Source organism: Argiope bruennichi, chromosome 1, assembly GCF_947563725.1.
Source record: "Argiope bruennichi chromosome 1, qqArgBrue1.1, whole genome shotgun sequence".
Classification (NCBI taxonomy): domain Eukaryota; kingdom Metazoa; phylum Arthropoda; class Arachnida; order Araneae; family Araneidae; genus Argiope; species Argiope bruennichi.
In genome coordinates, this window is record NC_079151.1 from 64,972,004 (window position 1) to 64,985,730 (window position 13,727).

The following is a 13,727-nucleotide window of genomic DNA, read 5'->3' on the forward strand; positions in this document are numbered from 1 at the left end:
TTAATTTTATTTAAAAATGAAATTTCTGAATACAATTCATGATATATTATTCATATTATTAAACTTACATTCAGAAATGGAAAAAATTAACTAAGATATAATTAGTGTATTTTTGAGAAGCATTGAGAATTTTTTAAAATTAAAAATCAGTAATATACATTGAAAAATATTTCATTTATAAAAAAGTATTTATTATAAACTTTTTATAACATATTTCAAAGTTGCTACGGGAATTTTTATATTTGAATATCGAAAGTGTTTGTCTTTATTCTAACCAATTTAATATTGTTCAGAAAATTTTTTCACTATGAAAGACTCTTATTTTATGTGTGAAGGAAGGTTATATGAAATGTTATGCTGTTAAATCTTAGTTTTCTTTGGATTTTCACTAAACTATAATTAAATAACTTAACATATATTGAATAAAAAGATTCTGTGAAAAGTAAATTTTCAAAATGGAAGTGGGAATAAATAAGTGCTTCTTACGCTTTTTAAGTAAATCTTACCGTATTGAAAATTATTTAGTAAGAGAAAACCTTTTTCTGTTTTTAAAAAGTTTTTGTTTAACAATGTTAATTAATTTGTAAGTTAATAAATAATTTTATTCTTATTTGAAATATAATTATTACAAATAATAATAAGATTAAAAGTCTGCTGGTTCATTATGGAGTGATATTTAGACTTTAATTTAATTTAGAAACAATTAACATGTCGATGAAATATAGTTTTCATTGCATAAATTAAAGATGTAATAAAATTATAAATTAAAAAGCCTTTTAACATTTTTATACAGATAACCTTGAATAATTTCCTAAATAATAATCCACAAACAAATCGGTTCCTTAAGAAGATTCAGCGTTTCGAATTTAATTCTAAAATTCTTAATTTGTTTGAATTAAAAAGCGAAAGATTGTTATTTTGCAAAGATGTTTAAATTAACTATTTAATTAGTTACTTAAGTTGATTTAACTAAGCGCACTAGTTATTATTTTACAAGAATGGTCATAATGATTATTACTTAATTCAGACCACGAACTAAAATGGCAAAGTTATCCTCCTAGAGATGGAAACTGAACTGGAAGAAAACGAAATTTAAAATAAGAAAAAGTAAGATATCCAGTTCTTCAGACTTATCCACGCATTAGTGATTTGTAAAATCTTAGGCAACCAAAAATCGCCAAGTGCAACTAAGCAAACTGAAGCGAACTGAAACCAAACTCGTCTTTTCGACGACTGGATACTCGTCAAAAGCACCTGACGTAGCAACAGAAATAATTGTTTTCGATCATCGTAAAACTAATTCGTTAAGTTCTAGTGAATAATAAGATAGAATTTTATTCCTTTCCTTGAATTTTTCATATGTATTATTAGTCATTTAAAAATAAATTTGCAATTTGAATGGTTTTTAATTGTAATTAATTTCCTCTGCATGGTTGCCATTTTTCTTTTAGCAACTATTTTTGCATAATCCTTTCAAGGTACAAGAATCATCTTTCATAATTAATTTTTATTGTACTTCAAAGTTAAAAAAAGGTTTTTAGAATAGTGTTTTATATCATTTTTGGGATATTTTTTTTTATCATAGCATCTCCAGTTTAATTTGGTATTAGCCGCCTTTGGTGACAAGCTAGTTTGCCAAGATATATTCATTATGTTTTACTCGTAGTTAAACATTTTTATTCATAGATCAATCATTTGATTCATCTAAAAATATTTTTAAGCATAAGATTGTGACTGATATCAAAGCTATAAGATTTTATTTGTATTTTCAACTCGCTCTGTATAAGAAACCATCCTAAAAAAAATAAGTCAAACTAAAATAATTTTTGCGGTACAGTATTATACAGATATTAAACAGAATTCTTCACAACTAATTTAGAATAAAAGGAAAAAGTATTAGATTAAATATTTGACAGAACAATGAAAATGTTTCGAACTTCAGACTATGAATAAAATCTATTATTTAAACTTTTGCAAAAGAAATTTTTAAAAATTTTTTTTTTGAAATTCAGGAAAAATTTGCACAATAAATTGAATTAGTATCATTAAAAACTTTTGAATTTTAAATTGTAAAAAATTTAGTTTTGCTCAGCAAAATTTTCAAGAGTTTACCCTCAAAAACGCTATGATCGCGATTAATTACTCATTAATTAAAATTCAAATTAAGATTTCATTAAAAATTGCTCTAAGCTGAACATTCCTACCTACTAGAGCATACATATTCCAAACCTCTGACTATAACGATTTGTTGATGTTGATTCCGGTTGAATGCTAACATAAAGGCACTCACAATCACACATATACATTTATGTATATTATTATTAAAGATAGAGATAAATTATTGTTGGAAAAAAATTTCATATGATGGAGAAATTTGAATATAAAAATTTGACATTTTAGAGAAGTCTGTAAAGAAATTTTTTCATATTTCTACAAAATCAAAAGTAAGGGTTTTTGACCACATTATTTTTTATTCTCCGAAATAATTTTGCACTTTGATTTACTTTAATGAAAAGGAATACAACGGAATTCTAACAGGAAAACTATTTTTGATATTAAAAATAAATTAATTAGTAGTCATTTAACGGAGCTTACAGAATTGTAAAACTGTTGCGTTAATAAAAATTAAATTTAAGTATTTAAATGTAAAGCTATAAGCACTATTTGCATAATATACAATGCATTTTGTAACGACTTCTGACAAACAAAATGAACCAAAACTTTCTAATAACCAATCATTCTAAGTTTCAAAGATAAAGAAACCCAATCAATTTTTATATATTTGTTTTTTATATATAAAAAAGTTTTACAATGAAGGATGTTTGTTTCATCTCTTACGAAATCCAACCGTTAATTACAATAGTAAATAATAAAAAGGCACAAAAAGAAACATAAGACTATCATGAAAAATAAGGAAAATTTAAAATAAAATAACTTACTTAAATGCTTACTATCTTTATTTGAAATGCGAATGGATAAACTATTTAAATATTTATCTAATTTTAAATTTCTAAAAGTACAGATATCAATTGAATTTACTGAAACTGATATTTAAAAAAAGATAATACAGCCCATTTTATATTAGTATCAAGAGGCTTCAAAACTAAATTAATAATGCTATATTTAACTCGAATTAATCCAAATGGTAATTTCTGATGACAGAGCTTTTCTATTTTTAGCAAGAAATGAACTCGTTTAAAATTTTATGTCGGCGGAAGGAAAGAGATTATTCAAATATGTATTTGACCCAATTTTATGTTTTTTTTTAAATCCAGTTGCGAAAACATGAGATTAATTTTTAAAGTTTTTGATGATTTGTAGGAAGAAACCTACAGCGTTCATTTTAATATTTAAAAAGTTTACAGCAGCCTAATGTTTGCTGTCTCCTGAATAATTATGACTAGTTAAATATTTATATAAAGAAACAATAAGTTTGCACTTGTCATATAGACAGAAATGTTAAAAGGAAAGAGTTTTAAAAACTCTTTTTTAATATATATAATATAATTTAACAATAATTACATGAAATGTTATTAAATCTATTATTCCCAAATTACTAATTCTTGTAATTTCTTTACTAAATATTTTTAAGTGTTAATATTTCTAAAGAAAATTTCATTCTTTGCTGAATAAGACCAATAAAATTATTATTATTTACAAAATGATATATAAAATCTATATTAAAATAAAACACAATATATTTCGATCAAATGTATTGTATTTTATATAATTATATATGATTATTAAAAAAAGAATGAATAATGTAGTCTTAAAAAGTAACAAGTATTATTGAAAAAATTCAGCAGCAACTAAGGTTCATGCATTTTGAAATAAATATATTATAAATATATAGATACATATATAGTATGGGTTTTATAAAAGAGTATTTTCTCAAGTTTTTTTACTAAATATTTTCAAGTGTTAATAATTATGGAATTATGTTTATTTACAGGTTAGCTAAATTAGACTAAAATTAAAATTATTATTATATACAAAATGATGTATAAAATCCATATTTTTAAGTTAAAACACAATATATTTGACTCATAAATATAGTTTTAACAGAAATTTTTTTTATGTGTATTATTGTTTTAAAAAAGTGACAAAAATTATTTTAAAAATCCAACAACAATTAAGGTTTATGTAATTTGAAATAAATGTGATATGAGTATATAGTTTCAAGCGGAACAGCATGCTTCTCAGCATGTGATGTGTTTCAATAATTTGAAATGGACTTTTAATTCCGTCCCGGCAGACAGATGTCTGCATTAGGCTTTCCAGTGAACGTAATCAAAGATAATGACAAAGCCTTAACCTGCCAAAAAATGGACGTCAGCGATTATAAAAATGACGTCACATTACGTTTGATTGACAGTGGAGGAAACACTCGCATAATTGTTGCAGATCGAAGAGACCTAGAACAAGTTTGGATTCCTGGTACGGCCGGCAGCTGAGCAACTTACAGGAATGCTTTTGAAATTCTGCTAACAATTGAGTAAATACATCTACCTTTCGGATGCGATTGTGTTGTTGCTTTTTCAAAAGAAGATTTCGGTCAACAATACTCATTCTCATTCATTACTGAAAAAGTGATAATGAGGCAGGGGTCTGAAATGAAAAGAGAGTTGGCAGATGTCGAGTCGATGTCTCGTTAAAAGAGTCTCTTGTCAAGGGAGTCGGCATGACAGATTTGTGATTATTATTTATGTATGTGTCTTCTGAATGGGGAAAATGAATTGGTTGAACATATTATTTAAAGAGAAAAGTAATTATAGGTATATGCGGCATTGTTTCCGAATGAATGTAGTATTTCGAAAGCGAAACAGAAACAATTTTCGAGAAGCATTTATTGTTATGCTTGCAAATCAATAATAAAATCACTGCAAACAAATAAAAAAAAATCCTATCCGTTTTCCCCGTATTTCCCCCTTTTGTTTAAATTTTTAGGAATTATAAATTGCTTCCTGTAAATAAATTTCATTTTAAGTATATTTTTATTATTGGCTTTACTACCATACCATTTAAATCTTTGAGTTTATATCTTTTTTTTTTATAAAATTGGCGTATTTGTATGGAAATTTTAAATTTTTGAGGCAATTAATTATTTTGTATAACATTTAATAATACTAAACATGAAATAAATAAATTTTAATTAATTGATTAATGTTTATTCTTGAATTAATTAAATCATTTTGAAAATTAACATTCTATTACTTTATTAGAATATTCAGTCTTTACATTTAATGATAATAAGATAAAATCTTGAAAGAAGAAACTTAAAATCAAATATTCTGTTTATATAGTGCCTCATTATTTGTTTGATTATATAAAATTCGTTTTTATATTGAGTATTTAGACAGAATAAAAAGTAAAATTTCTATTGGGAAATCAGACAAAACAATATAGTTTTTTTATTATTTTAAAAACAATTAAGTCTGGCTTTTTCAGAATTTATCAAATAAATTGTTCAGCCAGTCAAAACTTTCATAGCATGCTTTAAATAATCATATCAACAACAAAAAAAAAATGCGTATAAAAATTGCGCGCTCTAAATAAGAAAATAAACAAAAATAATTTTTAACTTATTTTACTTTTGGCACTTAAACTTATTCTCTTATGTAAAAACCTGACCTAACAAAATAAAAATAAAATTATTGTTTTAAAGAATTTATTAAAGTTGAGATGAAGTTATTTGGATTGATAGATACAATAATATTCATAAGTTAAAGAAAAACATTGAAATTAACTTTTTCTAAAACTTTAACTTTTAACTAAAAAGCATAATTCTTTTCTAATACCTTATTTGTTAAGAATATTTGACAATTTATATGCGATCATGTTTTTTTTTCAAACTTTTGAAGTTAAATCACAATTTTTAGTTGTCTTTCAGCGTATACAAGTCACATGCTAGCCTACAAACTTGTCTTATTTAATCAAATTAATAAAAAATAAATTTTTATTCAATGTTTAAAATCCGTTTAGTTCATTCACTTCACTTCACAATTCTCTTTAAAATTATCCTATTAATGAAAATACAATTTTTATTATAACATAATTATCAAAAATTTTCAGCACAATTTCATTATTTCTGTTTTAGAAATATTTTACAATTTAAAATCCTCTTAAACAAATTGATCTACTTTCATCAATATCAATTTCAATGGAATGTATAAAACAAAATAAAACAATGCATTAGTTTAATCTTATTAATATCAAAATATTTTTATGAGCGTATGCCCATTGCGAATATCTTAAGCAAGAATAAGTTTTTACATAATAAGGCTCTTATTTTTTTAAAAAAAAGTTTTAAAAAGATTAATTTTATTTGTCAGTTTGAAATATTCAAAAGCAAATTTACTTTCAAAAATATTATTGAATTAATATTCTTTACTTATTAAAAAATACTGACGTTATTTATATGTGAAATGTATAAACGCATAAAAGTGCATAGACATAACATTTGAATACAGTCGTGAGTTTCTTATGAAAAATAAAAATAATGTGCAAGCTGTGTACTTTTTGCCGATAAGTGTAGAAGCCATTTTTAATGAATTATATAAAAATAATTTATAGTTTGTAGTTTGTTTGTTTACTGCATAAAAATGTATTTTACAAAAGGGTCAAAAGTTCTTAGAATTTTAGAATTTTTATTTTCCATACATTATTAATGCTGTGAAAAATCATCATTATTCAAATTTATATCTGTCAGCAAAATTATTTCTATGGCTAAAAATTTGTTTTGTTGTTATAGTCGTAGAAATGGTGAAGTTTATACAAATAACATTCATTTTGTTTTTTGGAAAATTATCATACATTTTTATTAAATTTATTTTGGCATTTCAAATAAGAAAATGGCTTTATGTTATTTATATTTTAATCATTTATGTGGGATTAATTTTCTCCGCATTAAAAATTCTAAATCAAAATATTCTTTAAGTACAATCTTTTAATACTTGGTAATAGTTTTAAAATTGACTCCAATTTTATTTGGGAGCAAGGTAACTTTTTATTCTCTTAGAAAACAAGAAACATTTTAATATTATTTTTCTATAAAGATATATATATATATTTTTTTTTTGTTGAGGAAAAGGCAGTTTCTTGTTAAATAAAGCGATCATTTTAAGATAAGAATCATAAAACTATTTCATTTTTGAATAAATTGATACGTTTTTATATTCCTTTATATCAATTATTATTGTTCAATAATGATAAGACAAATGAAGTAATCGTCAATAAATAACATTTGATTTGATCTGCAGAATTTCTTGCAGATATTGTATAGAACTATTATATCGCGTAAATCAAAGTAAAGTGGCTTATGCGTGTTCAAATTAAGAAGAACCAAAAGTTTTAACAACAACAACGTTTATTTTAAAAAATAACCTTAAAAACTTCACCATAACAACAAAAAAAAAAAAAAAAAAAAAAAAAATCTGTCTCAGAGACTCGTGCCGTAAAGCGCCGTGAAAATGCTGGCGCGAGCTTTTTTGATGGTGTTGCCACAAGCTCGACAAATGCTTGAAACACAAAGAAAAACAACTACGAAAAACACCACCCATATTGCTAGAAAATTCTTTATAGGCATATATTATCAATTTTTGGTTAAGAAAGTGAATAACAATTACAAATATACGCGCATTTCAGCTGTAAAATGAAATTTTAAAAAATGCAATTATTATAAATTATGTAAACGAAAATCATAAAAAGTAAGTTTTCGTTGACGAATTTATCAACTAAGGTATTAAAAAAATTAAATCACTTCGAAGAAAAGTATAGCAAACTAAAAAAATAATATTTGAAGAAACATCATTAAAATAATCTGATTTATTTACTAAGACCGCTTTTTATCAAGCGCCGATGAACCATAAGAAAAAAGAAAATTCGAGAACAAAATGAATTTATCGCCAAAAAGTATATATAGTTATTGTTACTTTTTAACATAATCCCTATGAAGATTCAGGCATTTGTCATATCGATGCATGATGTTTCCTATCCCCTAGCTAATCATGCGAAATGGATCTTCCATTTATTTGAAGTTTTTATTAGTCTGAAATCAGTATTTTTGCATCCGAACCAGTTTTTCTATTCAGAGAATAGCAGAAAACCACTCTGCTTCAAGCTGCATTCTGCTTGAAGCAGAACTGAAGGAGAACAAGGGAACAAGATTGTTGTAACAAAAAGTTTTGTCAATGAATCGATCAAATGGCTAGAAAGAAACAAATGGTGCTGGAATCCGAGTTCACGAACTAACCAACTTACAAACTAAAATCGCGACATTAAAACGGCGAATGTTTAGATATTCTTACTTCATATTCTATCTTTTTAATAAAATTTTAAAAACTTGCTGACTAATGTGAAGTTTCAAAGGAATATTAAGGCACATCTCACATCAATGGCTTTAACGCTCTTCAAAAAGGGAATGGAAACCTGGCCACCGATTTGATAAATGCTTGAATATTCAGAAAGATTATGTTGCAAAATATTTAAGATTGAACATAACTTTTGGCAAAAAAAAGTTCTCTACTTTTACTTTTTTTGCACAGTCCCGGGACTTAATCCTTTGCGCTAGGGAAAATAATACGATGCAAAAGTATTCAGCCAACACAATGACTTGCTTATTTCTATGAAAAAATATGAATGAATATGAATTTTACCGAAATATTAATCTACATCTTCTTACCACTCTTTAGGTATTTTTTAAAATTCAAAATTAAAAAATCAATAAATAAAACGTCAAAATGATGCATCGTCTTGAATCATGAGTTAGAGGCACCATCAAAATGCAAAGGTTTAAAAAAGATCACGTATGAATAACTAAATGTTCCACATATATAATTAGATGATATATTAATTTATTTTTAATTTAATTAATTAATTTTTTTGAAATAACTTAATTACCAATCAACTTAAGAAAAAATAAATTATTTTAATATATTAATCATAATTCTCTTTCAGATATTCAATATCACTTCCTTGCCTTCTTTTTGCACTTTTCTAAGACTGATCTATTTCATATTTTCCATTTTTAAATAAATATATTTAAAACACATATATCCTCACAAAGTATCTGCATACATTTTGGCATGACTCAGCTATTATTTACAAAAGGTTTGGTGGAGAAGTTTATTTAATAAAGACTACGCAGGTTGAAAACTTGCCAAATTTTCACTTTAACGCTAGAAGCTCAACATAACATCCGTTTATGCTGCTTGTTAAAATTTAGATAACAAGACATTTAGTTAGCATTCAATATCGATATAAAAAAAAAAAACCACATCAGACATTTATTGTTGTTTTCTTTTTGAGTTTGGCATGCTATTTACATAACGCTCACGGAATTTATATTAATCAGAATTCTCTTTCAAATATTCAATATCACTTCCTTGCCCTCTTTTCGTACTTTTCTAAGACTGATCTATTTCATATTTTCCATTTTTAAATAAATATATTTAAAACACATATATCCTCACAAAGTATCTGCATACATTTTGACATGACTCAGCTATTATTTACAAAAGGTTTGGTGGAGAAGTTTATTTAATGAAGACTACGCAGGTTGAAAACTTGCCAAATTTTCACTTTAACGCTAGAAGCTCAACATAACATCCGTTTATGCTGCTTGTTAAAATTTAGATAACAAGACATTTAGTTAGCATTCAATATCGATATAAAAAAAAACCCACATCAGACATTTATTTTTGTTTTCTTTTTGAGTTTGGCATGCTATTTACATAACGCTCACGGAATTTATATTAATCAGAATTCTCTTTCAAATATTCAATATCACTTCCTTGCCCTCTTTTCGTACTTTTCTAAGACTGATCTATTTCATATTTTCCATTTTTAAATAAATATATTTAAAACACATATATCCTCACAAAGTATCTGCATACATTTTGGCATGACTCAGCTATTATTTACAAAAGGTTTGGTGGAGAAGTTTATTTAATGAAGACTACGCAGGTTGAAAACTTGCCAAATTTTCACTTTAACGCTAGAAGCTCAACATAACATCCGTTTATGCTGCTTGTTAAAATTTAGATAACAAGACATTTAGTTAGCATTCAATATCGATATAAAAAAAAACCCACATCAGACATTTATTGTTGTTTTCTTTTTGAGTTTGGCATGCTATTTACATAACGCTCACGGAATTTATATTAATCAGAATTCTCTTTCAAATATTCAATATCACTTCCTTGCCTTCTTTTTGCACTTTTCTAAGACTGATCTATTTCATATTTTCCATTTTTAAATAAATATATTTAAAACACATATATCCTCACAAAGTATCTGCATACATTTTGGCATGACTCAACTATTATTTACAAAATTAGATAACATTTAGTTAGCATTCAATATCGATATAAAAAAAACCCCACATCAGACATTTATTGTTGTTTTCTTTTTGAGTTTGGCATGCTATTTACATAACGCTCACGGAATTTATATTAATCAGAATTCTCTTTCAAATATTCAATATCACTTCCTTGCCATCTTTTCGTACTTTTCTAAGACTGATCTATTTCATATAGGTTCGGTGGGGAAGTTTATTTAATAAAGACCACTCAAATTGAAAAGTTACCAAATTTTCATCTTTTAACGCTAGAAGCTGAACTTAACATCCGTTTATGCTCCCTGTTAAAAAAAAATTAGATAACAAGACATTTAGTTAGCATTCAATATCAATATAAAAAAAACCACACCAGTCATTTATTGTTGTTTTCTTTTTGATTTTGCCATGCTATTTACATAACGCTCACGGAATTTTCATCCTTCAAATTAGTGGTACCACTGAAGTTTCTTTTTTTTCCCTTCAAGTGACACTGTCGCTCAAGCTTCAGATTTGCGATGACAGGTGGTGACGTCACTTTCGATTTCAACAGACATCGGGAGACGTTTGAGAAATCTATTTTAAATCGGTTTCGGAGGTATTCCGAGGGTTGTGCGAGAGCGGAGGTGTGAGCAGAAGCGTTAATAGATATTTTTTTCGAGCTTAAAATACACAAATATTGCATCGCGCTCGCACGGATTTATGTATGTTGTGTTCATCAATCAAGGCAGATTTAAGGATACACGTTTTTTAAGAGGTGAGAATTTTTAAAGTCATTCTACTTAAAAAAGATTTAAAATCTGAGAACATGTGATTTTATAAATTTTTTCAATGTGCTAATGAAATATAAATCTATTATTTGGTTTAACTTCCTCATAATGAATTTACTTACTTTAGAGACGCATTGCCGAATTCCGCGCTGAAGGAAGACCGAGTAAAATAAATAGGAAAAGCTATAAAAATATTTTAAAAAATATGTCTAGCAATACAAATAATAAGAAACGATTCATAATAAACGTGTCTATTTTTTTGTTAGATTTTCTTCCCAACTTTAAATGTTTCCAATGCGAATCTACTATAAGCTTTGTTGTTGATTCTTTGCATACATTGTTTGCCCTGCATTTCATTAATTTAAGTTGGAAATCTGACAATTCCTTCAAATCAATAAATTTATTACAGAAGCTATAAAAGTGCTGAATATACAATCTTATATAATTTGTTGTTAAATAGATAAGTTTTATAAATATGTATATATTTTTAAAAGCAATGTGCAAATTCTATTAATAATAAAATTATACAAACAGTTATAATTATATTAATGCAGAAAGTATAAAATATTTTGGAGCATAGAATTATTTGCTTTATAATTCCAGCCTATTATTTAATAAAAATTTGAAAGTATTCGTAGGTATTTCCTGCTTCGTATTTCAAGCATTTCAGTTTAGTCCTTATGTAAAAACATCTATGAAATTAAACATTTAATAAATATTAGGATGTACTTAGAGTATTGTTTGAAATGAGAATTGAGCGTTTTCACTTGATTTTCCAAAAGAGATTTTGTGCTTCGTATAGGGTCTATTCGATAATTATTTTTCAAGATTTAATAACAAAGTATTTTAGTTATAATACTTAATAATTTTTAAAATTAATTATATGTTTGAAAAAATTAAATATAAATTCTGCATCGTTAAAGAACAAATAATATCGAAAAAAACCGAAATAAACCGTCTCTTACAAATGAGTTAAAATAATCTATGCAAACGAAATTATGATAAGAATTAATGAGTCTAGATTGTGCTTCTTATGTTAATTTTGTTTTTTTTATTGTATTACTAATTTGATAATTGTGAGCCTGGTATCTATTGTATGCCAGTTTCCTTTGCTTGGCCTTCATATTTTAAATTTCCATAAGTATAGAAGAACAATTCTTGTCTGGATTTGAAGTTGATAACCTTAAATTATAATTTCAAATTAATCTCCTCGCTGTTTTAAATAAATTGTATCATCATCAGTTTACCATTTTTTTATTTCAAAAATCGTAAAATACATACTTTTTGTTGATGAAATTAATCTATTTATTTTAAAACTTAAAACTTTTATGAGCTGTTTTAACACACAATGTCCAATTAAGTTGACATTATGCTGATTTTATATTAGTCTTCCCTCCGATGTGTAAGAAACTTAAAAATTTTGTTTCGAAAGCTCGTAATACTTTTGGAATGGAAGAAAATATTTTTTCCTAATATTCTATGAAAACATAATTAAGAAATTTAAGACAATTTTAAATTTTAAAAGCTTTTAGTCTTTATATCAAGTTTTTCATGCATCTCTGTCTTTGTGGTATACATGAACTTTTTTATTTCAAAATTAATTGGAAATAATAAGACAGAAATAACGTTTTTTTACATTAACAAAATCAAAAGAAAAGTTAAATTCATAAAGAAATTTTTGTATGTTAAAAATAAGTTAAAATGCATATGATTAAATTTTATTACGAACATTTTAATGTTATTGGAATTTTACGAACATTTTATAAAAAGTGCATAAATTACTTCAATTATTATAAATTTTTATCTTGTTGGGGAAGAAAAATAATTTAAGAATAATATGCTATAGATATTATAGCACTGAATTTTGTTCCATATAAAATTCAGAACTATTGTTTCCACATTTGCTTATTTTCATCAAATTTTTTATTAAAATTAAAAAAATAATTATTTACTTTCAAATATATATTCCGAATAAATTTATATATTGAGCAAACTATAATCATACGTTTACTCAATCAATTTCAAATTGAAAATAAATGAAAACATGTGTGTTTAGAGTTTATCGAATTATTCATATACAAATAATGATCTATTGAAATTCAGACAAGGACATACAAGCCCTATTGTAATATTAACTTTCTTAACTATCATAAGCAGCAACTCGTAACATTGAAATCAGTATCAGTGTAATTTTCAATCACAACCTAATTATAGAATTTTCTTTTTTTCTGTTTACTGATTCTCAACTGTTAAAAATTAACACTAAGTCGAATGAAACAAAAATTCAAAGCTTTGCATCTGTTACTGACACGAAATACCAAAAGATAAACAGTAAAAAATGTTTAATATACGCCACGACATTACGATATACATTGCCACATTATACTTCTATCAGATCAAAAATAGTTTCATGTATTTCAAGGACATCAGCGAAATTCCCACCTATTTTGTCAAAATCATTTTTCTGTTCCATTCATTCACCAGAGTTCTTACAGAATTCAAGCCAAAAAAGGTATCCCGCGAATGAAAAATACCTCCCGAAAGTTTTTCGGTTCCCTGGTGGCCATAATGACGATGGTCTCCCAAGCATTCCACCTGTCAAATAGTCGAACAATCTGATAGGT

General features: G+C 25.7%; 1 protein-coding gene across 3 annotated transcripts in view; it reads left to right on the plus strand.

Moving 5' to 3' along the window:
- Positions 1-13,727, plus strand: part of LOC129964606 (dopamine receptor 1-like) — a 212,006-nt gene that overhangs the window by 51,926 nt on the left and 146,353 nt on the right. Inside the window, exon 1 of one of the 3 annotated variants that reach the window (XM_056079115.1) lies at positions 10,984-11,090. The exons of the other annotated variants lie outside the window; for them this stretch is intronic. The gene's annotated coding sequence lies outside the window, so the exon portion shown is untranslated. Of the gene's footprint in view, positions 1-10,983; positions 11,091-13,727 lie in introns of those variants that run through there. 3 annotated transcript variants of the gene reach the window in all.